The sequence below is a fragment of the Tachyglossus aculeatus genome, chromosome 12, assembly GCF_015852505.1.
Source record: "Tachyglossus aculeatus isolate mTacAcu1 chromosome 12, mTacAcu1.pri, whole genome shotgun sequence".
Lineage (NCBI taxonomy): Eukaryota > Metazoa > Chordata > Mammalia > Monotremata > Tachyglossidae > Tachyglossus > Tachyglossus aculeatus.
The window spans coordinates 35,316,886-35,329,477 of record NC_052077.1 but is presented as its reverse complement, the minus strand read 5'-3'; the positions used below and the strand labels follow the sequence as shown (position 1 = coordinate 35,329,477).

The 12,592-nt window shown below is 42.5% G+C and overlaps 1 non-coding gene across 1 annotated transcript; it reads left to right on the top strand.

The window, feature by feature from the left end:
• Window positions 1-1,281: 1,281 nt before the first annotated feature.
• Window positions 1,282-1,419, top strand: LOC119936025. The gene has a single exon (XR_005453619.1). It is a non-coding gene; the product is annotated as a small nucleolar RNA SNORA7 (small nucleolar RNA).
• The last annotated feature ends 11,173 nt before the right edge of the window (window positions 1,420-12,592 follow it).

Below are 12,592 nucleotides of genomic sequence, written 5' to 3'. Positions count from 1 at the left end.
TAACTGAGGCCCAGAGAAGTTAAGTGACTTGCCCAAAGTCACACAGCTGACAACTGGCGGAGCCAGGATTTGAAACTATGACCTCTGGCTCCAAAGCCCGGGCTCTTTACACTGAGCCACGCTGCTTCTCCTAAAGCAAAGGTTCAGTGGGTGTCTGCCCTGTGACAAACCACTCAACCTGGCTCAGTCTTCTGCATTCCTGACCAAGCTCACCAAGCTCAGAACTCACCATCAGTTGTTCTCCTCTCATGGTTCCAGATAAAGAAGCAGCGTGGCACAGTGGATGCAGCATGGGCCTTAGAGTCACGAGGTCATGGGTTCCAATTCCTGCCCTGCCACTTGTCTGCTGTGTGACCGTGGGCAAGTCACTTCACTTCTTTGTGACTCAGTTGCCTCATCTGTAAAGTGAGGATTGAGACAGTGAGCCCCACGTGGGAAAAGGGACTGTGTCCAACCTGATTTGCTTGTATTCATTCATTAAATCATATTTATTGAGAACTTACTGTGTGCAGAGCACTGTACTAAGCACTTGGGAAGTACAAGTTGGCAACATATAGAGACGGTCCCTACCCAACAGTGGGCTCACAGTCTAGATGGTTACACAGGCTAGTGTATCCATCCCAGGACTTAGTACAGTGCCTTGCACATAGTAAGCCCTTAAATACCATCATCATTATTCACCGCCCATTCCATGTGTGCAAGTCTAGAGGAAATTAGATTTCCAACTGTTAGAGCAGTGTGAGGTCCCAAATTTCCTTGCTCAATCACGCTGCACTGCACTAAGCCCTTGGGAGAGAATGAATCAACAGTATTTATTGAGTGCTTACTATTTGAGAAGCACTGTACTGCGCACTTGGGAGAGCACAACACAGAAAAATTAGCAGAAAAGTTCCCTGCCCACAGTGAGCTTAGAGCCCAGAGGAAAATGCAATCGAGTTGATAGACACTATCCCTGCCCTTGAAACCTGGGCCCTTTGCCTAGAAGCTGCCTTGTTGCTCTTGATACTAATTGGTTGAGGGATAAAACTAACTGGCTCCCCAAAGCTGGAGAACAACAACAAAATATAGACTAAACCCATGCAACTTCCACATAGACTTATAGTCACATAGATTAAACTTATACAAGTTCCAATAATAGAGGCCACGAGGAACAGAGATTCTTTAAGACTTATGTTTAGAGTGGTAACAATTGTTAGCAAAGGAGTTGTCAGATACGTTTGCATGTATATGTGTGTTTATGCACATACATATATACATGTTTGTCCTTTGTAGTTGGAGACACCCCTCTCAGGGTCGCATCTGGAGAGTTTCCAGTAGTCTACCAGCCTTGACTATGGGAGGGAGAGTCAAGTAGAGGCATACCCATTCCATTCCTAGCTTGGGCAGTGGCTAGTGAATGGAGGGCAATCTGCTACAAGTCAAAACCCATCTTTGCTGGGCAGCAGCAACATAGAGTCAAGGATGGATACTCAAGTTTATTGCACAGAAGGAGGCAATGGTAAACCTCTTCCGTATTTTTACCAAGAAACTTCCATGGATCGACTACCAGAAGGACTGCAGATGGAGGTGGGGCGTTCTGGGAGAGATGTGTCCATGATGTCGCCATGGGTTGGAGACAACTCGATGGCATAAGACAAATTAGAAATACCACTGCCAATGGAAATCACCCTTGAGTGTGGGTGTGTTGTCAAGTCCATTGTGGGATTCAATCAATCAGTCATTTATGCATTCATTCATTCATTCAATCATATTTATTAAGTGCTTACTGAGTGCAGAGCACTGTACTAAACGCTTGGGAAGTACAAGTTGGCAACATATAGAGATGGTCCCTACCCAACAGCAGGCTTCTTTCTTCTTCTTAATTGTATTTATTGAGCGCTTACTGTATGCCGAGCACTGTACTAAGCGCTTGGGAAGTACAAGATGGTAACATATAGAGACAGTCCCTACCCAACAGTGGGCTCACAGTCTAGAAGGGGGAGACAGACAACAAAACAAAACACATTAACAAAATAAAATAAATAGAATAGTAAATATGTACAAGTCAAATAAATAGAGTAAAAATATGTACAAACATATATACATATATACAGGTGCTGTGGGGAGGGGAAGGAGGTAAGGTGGGGGGATGGGGAGGGGGAAGAGGGGCAGAGAAAGGAGGGGGCTCAGTCTGGGAAGGCCTCCTGGAGGAGGGGAACTCTCAGTAGGGCTTTGAGTGCTACTGTGTGCAGAACACTGTACTAAGTGCTTGGGAGGATACTGTATAACTGAGATGGAAGAAACGTTCCCCACCCACACGGACCTTACAGTATAAAGGGGGAGAAAACATTAATATAGGTGAATTATAGATTAGTTTATGTAAATGCTGTGGGGGTGAATCAAAGAACTCAGATCCAAGCACAAGAGTGATTCAAAAGGGAGGAAGAGAAAAGACAATGAGGGCTTAGTCGGAGAAGGCCACTGAAAGAAGATGTAATTTTAATTCATTCATTCAATTTATGAGTGTTTACTGTGTGCAGAGCACTGTACTAAGCGCCTGGGAGACTAAAATACAATAAGCAGACGAATTCCCTGCCACAACGAGCTTGCCGTCTAGAGGGGGAGGCAGACAATAATAGAAATAAATAAATTACAGATACATAAGTGTTGTGGGGCTGGGTTTTAATAAAGCTTTGAAGATGGGGAGAGTGATCATTTGTCACTTATGAAAGGGGAGGGTTTTCCAGGGCACGATGTGGGTGAGGGGTCGGCGGCAAGAAAGGTGACATTGAGGCACAGTGAGTAGGGTGGCACTAGAGGAGTGAAGTGTGGGGACTGGGTTGTATTAGGAAAGCAGTGAAGTAAAGCAAACGGGGGAGAGATGATTGAGAACTTTAAAGTCAATGGTGAGGAGTTCCTGTTTGATGCAGTGGTGGATAAGCAACAACCAGAGGTTCTTGAGGAGTGGGAAAATGTAGGAGCTTGTTAGAAAAATGATCTGGGCAGCAGAGTGAAGTAAGGACTGAAGTGGATAGTGACAGGAAGAATGGAAGTCAGGAAGGAGTTTGATCCAGTAATCAAGGTGGGATAGGAGAAGTGCTTGGATTAATGTGGGAATGAACAATCCCAGGCACAATGTGGAAAAAAGCACGGGTTTGGGAGTCAGAGGAAGTGGGTCCCAATTCTGGCTCCGCCACTTATCTGCTGTGTGACCTTGGGTAAGCCAGTTAACTTCTCTGTGCCTCAGTCACCTCATCTGTAAAATGGGGATTAAGACTGTGAGTCTAAAGTGGGACAACCGATTACCTTGTATCTACCCCAGTGCTTAGACCAGCTCTCGGCGCAAAGTAAATGTCACTAGCCCCCGGTTTGTACCAAACAGGACCTTCTGGAACCAGGGGAGCCTCAGTGACACATAGTAGAGTTCAAACCACAACCCTGATCACCAAGCTTACTGTGAAAGGGTTTTACTTAGTTTTACCAGTGTGCAAGGAAGTGACACATACACACTCACTCCAACAAGGGCCCAATACCAGCCTGTGGTTAGAGGAGCCCGTTCTGCCAGTGCTTCTTCTTTCTGCTTCCAAGTGCTGATGCTCTCCAGCTGCTTCTGTGTTTGCCTCTGCTGTCTCTAAGTGCCCCCTTACAGAATTTGTCCCTCATGGGGCTCACAGTCTGAGCAGGAGGAAGAATAGATATTAAATCCAGTGACGACAGTGAGGCACGGAGAGGTTGATTTGCCCAAGGTCACAGCAGCCAAGAGGCAGAAATGGATTTAGAACCCAGATCCTTTCACTCCCAAGCCTATGATCTGTCCTCTAGGTCATGGTTGTTTCTTCAAAAACTTGGAATTAAGTTCAGTTTCTTCAGCCTACTTAAGAATATTTTTTACAATGCTAATGCATCCTTATGAAACTTTCTTGAACTATAACATATTTTTATTAAGGTTTTGGCATAATATAAAACTATAGAGAGGGACGCGGTTCCCTGGGCAGTGAGCTTTTAATAAAAATAATGGGATGCCACAACCTACAGAGTCGTCCATCTGTACCGGGCGGCTGTATTTATGGACCAGACAGCCGCTCCTTCTATCGTTGACATACTGAAGTAGCGCAGAACTGAAATTTTACCACTTAATGGGCCGTAATTGATTTTTGCCTTCAAGTGTTATTATTTCAGCCTCTGAGTGTTGTGATTTCAATTGGGCTGCAGGCAAAATGACAGCAGCCCCTTTTTAAGAGGGTCAAGCTTTTTTTTCCCCTTTAATAAAATGAAAATGTCCCTTTGGAAGTCCTTCTGCACCCTAAGGATATAAGTGTGCCATTATGTTGGGGAAATCCATCTCACAGACCAGGAATTACTGGACTTAGGATATATACATACAGATGAGAAGCAGTGTTCCCTAGTGGTAAGAGCACAGGCCCGGGAGTCAGAAGGACCTGGGTTCTATTCCCACTTCCACCAAGTGATCTGCTGTGTGACCTTAGGTAATTCACATTACTTTTCTGTGCCTGTTACCTCAAGTGATGATGATGATGCTATTTGTTAAGCACTTACTATGTACCAAGCACTATTCTAAGCACTGGGGTAGATACAAGGTAATCAGGTTGTCCCACTTGGGCTCACAGTCTTAATCCTCATTTTACAGATGAGGTAACTGAGGCACAGAGAAGTTAAGTGACTTGCCCAAAGTCACACAGCTGACAAGTGGCAGGGCCGGAATTAGAACCCACAACCTCTGACTTCCAAGTATGAGTTCTTTCCACTAAACCATACTGCTTCGCTACGTAAAATGGGGATTAATGCTGTGAGCCCCATGTGGGACAGGGATTGTGTCCAACTTGACTAGCTTGTATCTACCCCAGCACTTAGAACAGAGCCTGGCACATAGTAAGCATTTAGCATATACCATAAAAATATAATTTTTATATTTCTGTGTGAAAGAACCAATAGTACAATCTCCAGAAAATGGCAGTAGCCTAGACTTGCACCCTGACTGATCTAAGATGGGAACACATTTTCTGAATTTTAATGTGGGCTGATCACATACTGAGGTATGTCTATTACCCACTGAATGAGTTCGAAGATTGTGTCTTGAGTCACTCTAGCACTCTCCTTCCTATGACCTTCTTCAATCGCTATTGCTGATACTCCCCTTTCAGATAGGAGACTGCCAATCTCTTTGCTTCGTGTCATTTCACTTCAATCAATCAATGGCATTTATTGAGCACTCACTATGTACAGAGCATGGTATTGAACACTTAAGAATATGATACAACAGAGGTGGAAGACACATTTCCTGCCCACAATGAGTTTACAGTCTAGAGTTGCAACTAGTCAGGGGTCAGCAGGATTTGAACTTGAAATCTCACGTTATGCCCTCAAAGCAAAAAGCTTTCATTTCCTGTTCTCTGAATATGTCTCTGGACATGAAGATACCTATTTTTATCTGTATCATTTAAAAGAAATAAGGGATAATTAATTTACATCCTAGATAGTAAATAACTTGCAAGTTAATCTTTGCATCTGCCAGATTTGTACTGCTCTACTAATCCAAACTGCAATCATGGATGTAGTTAATCACCACTCTAAGGGAACTAAATTTATGGGCAGTTAAGTACAGATGTCCCAAGATTTTTAAATGCTCTTTGGATGGGGGTACTCTTTGTATCTAACATGAGACCGTCTGAGATAAAGGTGACCCAAGGGTTCAGATATAATAGTGGGAATTATGGAGTCTGTGAACCTCATTAAGCATATAAATATGGTGCTTTATCACTGTAGTGGTGTAATTGTATTCATCAGTTTGTCTCTTGGTTTGCGGTGATCCTGTATTGTCAGATATTTTTCAATGTCTCTTTCTCTTCGTGTGTTTTGTAGACCCGAATTCTGAAATGGTCCTTTCACTCTGTCCCAAAGTTTTTCACTGACTCATTAAAAGAGACATCTCATTTTTCTGAACTGTATATGTGGAAAGTGCACGGGCTTTGGAGTCAGAGGTCATGGGTTCAAATCCCTGCTCTGCCAATTGTCAGCTGTGTGACTTTGGGCAAGTCACTTAACTTCTCTGGGCCTCAGTTACCTTATCTATAAAATGGGGCTGAAGACTGTGAGCCCCCCACGGGACAACCTGATCACCTTGTAACCTCCCCAGTGCTTAGAACAGTGCTTTGCACATAGTAAGCACTTAATACATGCCATCATTATTATTGTTAATATTATTATTATTATTATTATTCCACAGATTCTTGAGCAAAGATAGAAGGGTCTAGAGAATAAGCAATCAACTCTCTATCTTATATGGTTATAGGACCAGGGATAGCATAGCTATACAAAAACCACAGATCATTCAAAAACCTCATCTTATTCATTCAATCATATTTATTGAGCGCTTACTGTGTGCAGAGCACTGTACTAAGCACTTTTGAGGCTCACAGTCTTAATCTCCATTTTACAGATGAGATGGGCACAGAGAAAGAAGTGACTTGCCCAAGGTTACACAGCAGACAAGTGGCAGAGCTGGGACATTGTGGGAATGTGACTGTTTATCGTGATTTTGTACTCTTCCAAGTGTTTAGAACAGGGCTTTGCACACAGTAAGTACTACATAAATACGATTGAATGAACTCAGGTCCTTCTGATTCTCAAGCCCGTCCACTAGGCCAAGCTGCTTGACTGGGAGATAGCAGTCAGCACGGTTTGTTGTTCTTGAACAAAGGTTTCAAGAAGCGTGAGAGAAGGGGGAAAAGAGGTTTACTTGAAAATGACAGCTTCCACAAGGGCCCAGAGTTTTGGGTGGTAAGAAAGAATCTTTCTATGGGTTGAAAATGAACCATCAGTGGCTTGTTCCTCTTTCCAGTAATGTCTGGATAAGGCTCACTGACAGCACCATGCAAACGAAATAGGCAAAGTACAACAAACTGAGAGCAAGGAGTGGACAGAAGCACTGATGCCTGAGTCGATATGAGGGTGTGAAGCCCCCTGTCCTGCATTAATTGGGTGGCTTAGTTACAGTATTTACACAGTATTACACCTGCAATACACTCTATTACACAGTATTTACACAGGACATACTATGTTCCAAGCAATGGGATAGAGAGGAGGACTGTGAGCCCGTTGTTGGGTAGGGACTGCCTCTGTTGCCAAATTGTACTTTTCAAGAGCTTAGTACGGTGCTCTGCACACAGTAAGTGCTCAATAAATGTTATTGAACGAATGAAATGAATCTAATGGAAAGAGCATTGGTTTGGGAGTCAGAGTATATGGGTTCTAATCTTGGCTCTGCCTCTTGTCTGTGCAGTGACACTGGGCAAGTCACAAGATCTTTTCACCTCATTTTGTTCATCTGTAAAATGGAGATTAAATCCTCCTTCCTCTGACTCAGACTGTGAGCCCCATATGAGACAGGAACTGTGTCCAACCTGATTGTCTTGTATGTTACACCTCCTGGCCCACAGTATATGCTTAACAAATACTATTGAAAACGATTAAATCAGTCAGAGTCAGGTAGATATCTTCTCTCCATTTTAAGATGAAGAATCTGAAAGCACATAGAGGTTAAGTGACTTATCCAGGGTGATTCAAGGTGGTGGCTGACCTTGAAATTCGAGCCTGATTCTCCTGAATCCCGGCTCCTTGATCCAACTTGGAATGTTGTTCTCTTTGTTAGACTGGGAATTCTCCCAAAGAGGGTGACTGGTAATGAATTGCCAAGCATCCTTATTAGTGACTCTGATCTACTGAGAAACATCCACTTGCCGAAAAACCTTTTTGTAAAGAAAATTTGGAAGAAACATGAAATGATGTTCATGGCAGAAATCATAGACTCTAAGCCCCTGGTTTGCTGGGAACAACATATCTATCATCTCTGTTGTATTGTGCATATATATTCAGTCTCTCTAGACTGTGAGCTCATACTAACTAAACAACGTTGCTCAGTGGAAAGAGCATGGGTGTGGGAATCAGGGGCCATGGGTTCTAATCTTGCCTCCACCACTTGTCAGCTGTGTGACTTTGGCTAAGTCACTTAACTTCTCTCTGCCTCAGTTACCACATCTGTAAAATGGGGATTAAGACTGTGAGCCCCATGTGGGACAACCTGATTACCTTGTATCTACTCCAGCACTTAGAACAGTGCTTGGCTTAACAAGTAAGTGATTAACAAATACCATTATTACTATTATTCTTATTATGGGAAGGGAATGGTGTTTACCAACTCTGTTTTATTGTACTTTCCCAAGCGCTTAGTACTGTGCTCTGCACACAGTGAGCACTCAATAAATTGAGGGAGTAGACCATTTATGCAGTCCGTTAACATTATTTTTCGACAGTTAATGCACCCCGTCTCTCTTCCTTCTTAGCCCAACAGTATCATATACCATACTACAGTAACACCCTACAAGGACCTTTCTTCTTGACCTTAGCTGCTAATCGGGTTAATGAATGGGGAGACTGACAGTCCTTGACATTTACTGTCACTATATTCATAAACATCTAAATCCTTTCAAACTGCATCACAGAGCAATAGAGAGCTAAAGGTTATATTGTACTTGGAGTTGGGATTGAATATGTTGCTTAAAGATCTCATTTTTATAGAATTAATTTTGATCTACATTTTGGGGATCATCTTGTACTAGGAAATTCTGGGAAATGTGGGAACTTGACTGTGAGGCCCGTGTGGGACAGACCTGATCTGGCCCGACTGACTCCTACTTACCCCAGCTCTTAGAGCAGTGCTTCACAAATAGTAAGTGCATAGCAAATACCATTAAAAAAACACTTTTTTTTACACTTTAACTTTAAAAACACTTTAAGTGCATAGCAAGTACCATTAAAAAAACACTTGTGAATTTGGAAAAAGAAGCATGCAGGTTAGACCCCTGAGACTTCCAATACTGATGGGCTGGATTAGCCTCATCATAGCAAATACAATCCAGTAACTGAAATATGATGTGATGAGTGGCTCTGCCACTCGCCTGTTGTGTGACCTTGGGCAAGTCACTTCAATTCTCAGTGCTTCAGTTACCTCATCTGCAAAATGGGGTTTAATAATAATAACAATGATGGCATTTAGTAAGCACTTACTATGTGCAAAGCACTGTTCTAAGCACTGGGAAGGTTACAAGGTGATCAGGTTGTCCCTCGGAGAGCTCACAGTCAATCCCCATTTTACAGATGAGGTAACTGAGGTCCAGAGAAGTTAAGTGACTCGCCCAAAGTCACATAGTTGACAATTGGCAGAGCGGGGATTTGAACCCATGACCACTGACTCCAAAGCCCATGTTCTTTCCATTGAGCCATAAGACTGGGAGCCCCATGTGGGGCCTGGACTGTGTCCCTCCTGATTATCTCATATGTACACCAGTGCTTACTACACTGCCTGGCACATAGTAGCGCTTAATAAGTATCAATTAAAAAAAACAACAAAAAAGCAAAACCATAACTGCCAGACATCATCCAAGGCATTTTACACTTCCAGGGTTTTGAAATCTTTTCTGCATATTTCTCACACTCCTCTGAAACCCTCCTCTGACGGTTCTTTATCCCAAAAGGTGAACTTTGATGTGGCATATTAATACGTTCCTCTCAATCAGCTCAAATCCTGCATGTGAGGAACACAAAATATTGTCGATTGATGTTTGAAGAGGACAAGAAGGATAACTGATGGAGACTGTTGGGGAAGGAGAGTGGAGGTCTGATGGAGAGGATACTTAAGGGTACCCCTTGACTTGATCAAATTTAAACAGGAGCTGGTAAATCCATGCTTTCTGAATCCCTTTGCAGACTGTGAGCCCATTGTTGGGTAGGGACTTGTACTTTCCAAGCACTTAGTACAGTACTCTGCACACAGTAAGTGCTCAACAGATATGACTGAATGAATATAAAAGATTAGTTTAGAAAACTTTTTTATGTTATTTGCTAAGGTCTTACTGCTTTCCAGGCACTGTCCCAGCACTGGGGTAGATACAAGCTAGTTGGGTTGGACAAAGCCCATGTCCGACATGGGGCTCACAGTCTTCATCACCATTTTGCAGATGAAGTAACCGAGGCCCGGAGAAGTTAAGTTAATTGCCCAAGGTCACATAGATGACAGGTGGCAGAGCCAGGAATGGAACTCAGGTCCTTCTGAACCACAGGATCATGATCTATCTACTAGGCTACACTGCTTCTCTGGTGATTTTGACTGATAGGAAGTGATTATCCAAAGGTCTCATCTCAGGGCTTGTATGAACATCCAAGCACTTAGTACAGTGCTCTGCACACAGTAAGTGCTCAATAAATATGATTGAATGAATGAATGAATGAATCAGAAATCTACATTTTTTTAATAACTGTTTTACATTCTTCAATCCAACCTCATTTGGGACACTGCCTAAGCATTCTAAAACAATAACTCCCTTTAAAGATTGTCCTCTTCTAAAGCATTCCCCATATATTACATTCATTGCATGCATCCATTGCTTATTAAACTTTGGGCTTCCTGATAAACATCTCAGAAAAACTGTCTTTCTTCTGCAGCCTACGATCCATAAAAGAAAACATAAGTATGAGACAGATACATACAAATGTGCATTAAATAGGCAATATAACATGTAAAACTCGCCATCAATATAAATAGCAATTACTAAGCAGACATGAATATGGGTTTGCTGAGAAACAGCATGGTCTAGTGGTTAGAGCATACGCCTAAAAGAAGGTACTGGGTCCTACTCCTGGCTCTGCCACTTTTCTGCTGGATGACCTTGGGCAAGTCACCTCACATCTCTGTGCCTCAGTTACCTCATCTGTAAAGTGGGGTTTAAGGCTGTGAGCCCCATGTGGGACAGGGACTGTGTCTAAGCCAATTTGCGTGAATCCACCCCAGCAGTGAGTATACTGCCCACCACAAAGTAAGTGCTTAAGAAATACCACAAGAATTATTATTAAGACTCTAACGGGATAAATGGGCTTGAAATGGGACTTGCTAGAAACTGATACTGGATTCCATTCACTCTGTACCTTATGGAACAGCCAACAGTTTGAGATGGACCACATGAAAAAGATTGCTTGATTTCCATTTTCCTGAAGGTGTTCTATAAAATCAGCTTTCCTTAGGGTTCAAAGATGAAACTTTTGAGGGGAGATTTTAATGGGTATTTTTAGGTGTGACTGAAAAAACCTACAGAGCCTTCCACATTATGCAGGAAAAGATTATCCAAGCCCCCAGAGTTACCCCATTTCTGACTAATGCACTCCAGTCTGCTCACATGATCGCATGATCTAAGGTTCTGCCTCAGTTTACCTAGTTATGGTTGCCCTTTTATCACCTCCCAATAGAGTAGCTGCTTTGGTATCCTGTTGTCATCTATTCACCCCACCCTCAGCCCCCAGCACTTCTGTAATTTATTTTAATGCCTGCCTTGCCTTCTAGACTACAAGCCTCTTGTGGGCAATGATCATGTCTACAAACTCTATTTTATTGTACTTTCCCAAGTGCTTAGTATAGTGCTCAGCATACAGTAAATGTTCAATAAAGACCACTGACTGATCCATTCTAAATTCAGTTTTAGATAATTTTATTAACATCGGGAATATTATGTATGATTGGTACAAAGCAGAACAGAGTGTTTATATGCCTATGTCATCCATGGAGAGCAGGAAATCCTTTAACTTTCAGGTATGGAGTACTTTTGTTTCTTTGGGGTAATGTTTCTTTCAAAGAAATGCTTGTCTTAAACTACATGACATTACCAAGTAAGGATTGGGACAAATAAAACAAAGGATATGCTTACCATTCTCAAACTGGCAACCACTCAGATACTGTATTGTATTTCTGCTCAATTGTAAGCTTCTAGAGGGCAAGTATCATGCCTACCAATTCTGATGCACTCTCCCTGTGTGGACAGGGACTGCCTGACATGATTTTCTGGTATCTACCTCCACTTTTAGGATAGTAATAATAATAATAATAATAACAGTACTAGTATTTGTGAAGCACTTACTCTGTGCCAAGTGCTATTCTAAGGACTGGGGTAGATACAAGGTAATCAGGTTGTCCCACATGGGCCTCACAGTCTTGATCCCCATTTTCCAGGTGAGGTAACTGAGGCACAGAGAAGTTAAGTGACTTGCCCAAAGTCACACAGCTGACAAGTGGCGGCAGTGGGATTAGAACCCACGACCTCTGACTCCCAAGCCCGGGCTCTTTCCACTAAACAGCTCCTAGTAAGGGCTTAAAAAATACAACAGGTCTCATCACCTCATTCTCCCATATGCTTAGTACAGTCCCCAGCACATTAAGAGCTCAATAAAAAGTCTATGGAAAGATCTACCCCAAGATACGTCCACATTTTCAATGAACATATCAGTTGTATTATGGGGTGCGCCTGAACCTAATAAGGGTGCTTGCTGTCAGTTCCTTTATAGACTTGATTAGTCTATAAAGTTCAGCACCCAAACAGTGCTCTGCATAGAGTGGTGCTCAATAAATATTAACGAATGGATAATAACCATGCACTAAAGCACAGTTACTCCTTCAACACCTCCTCTTTCACATAACAGGAGAATCAGACCTACGGTCCGCTTATTTTTTTAAAATCTCCTGCAATTTTAAAATGTCCTCCCAGAAGACTGG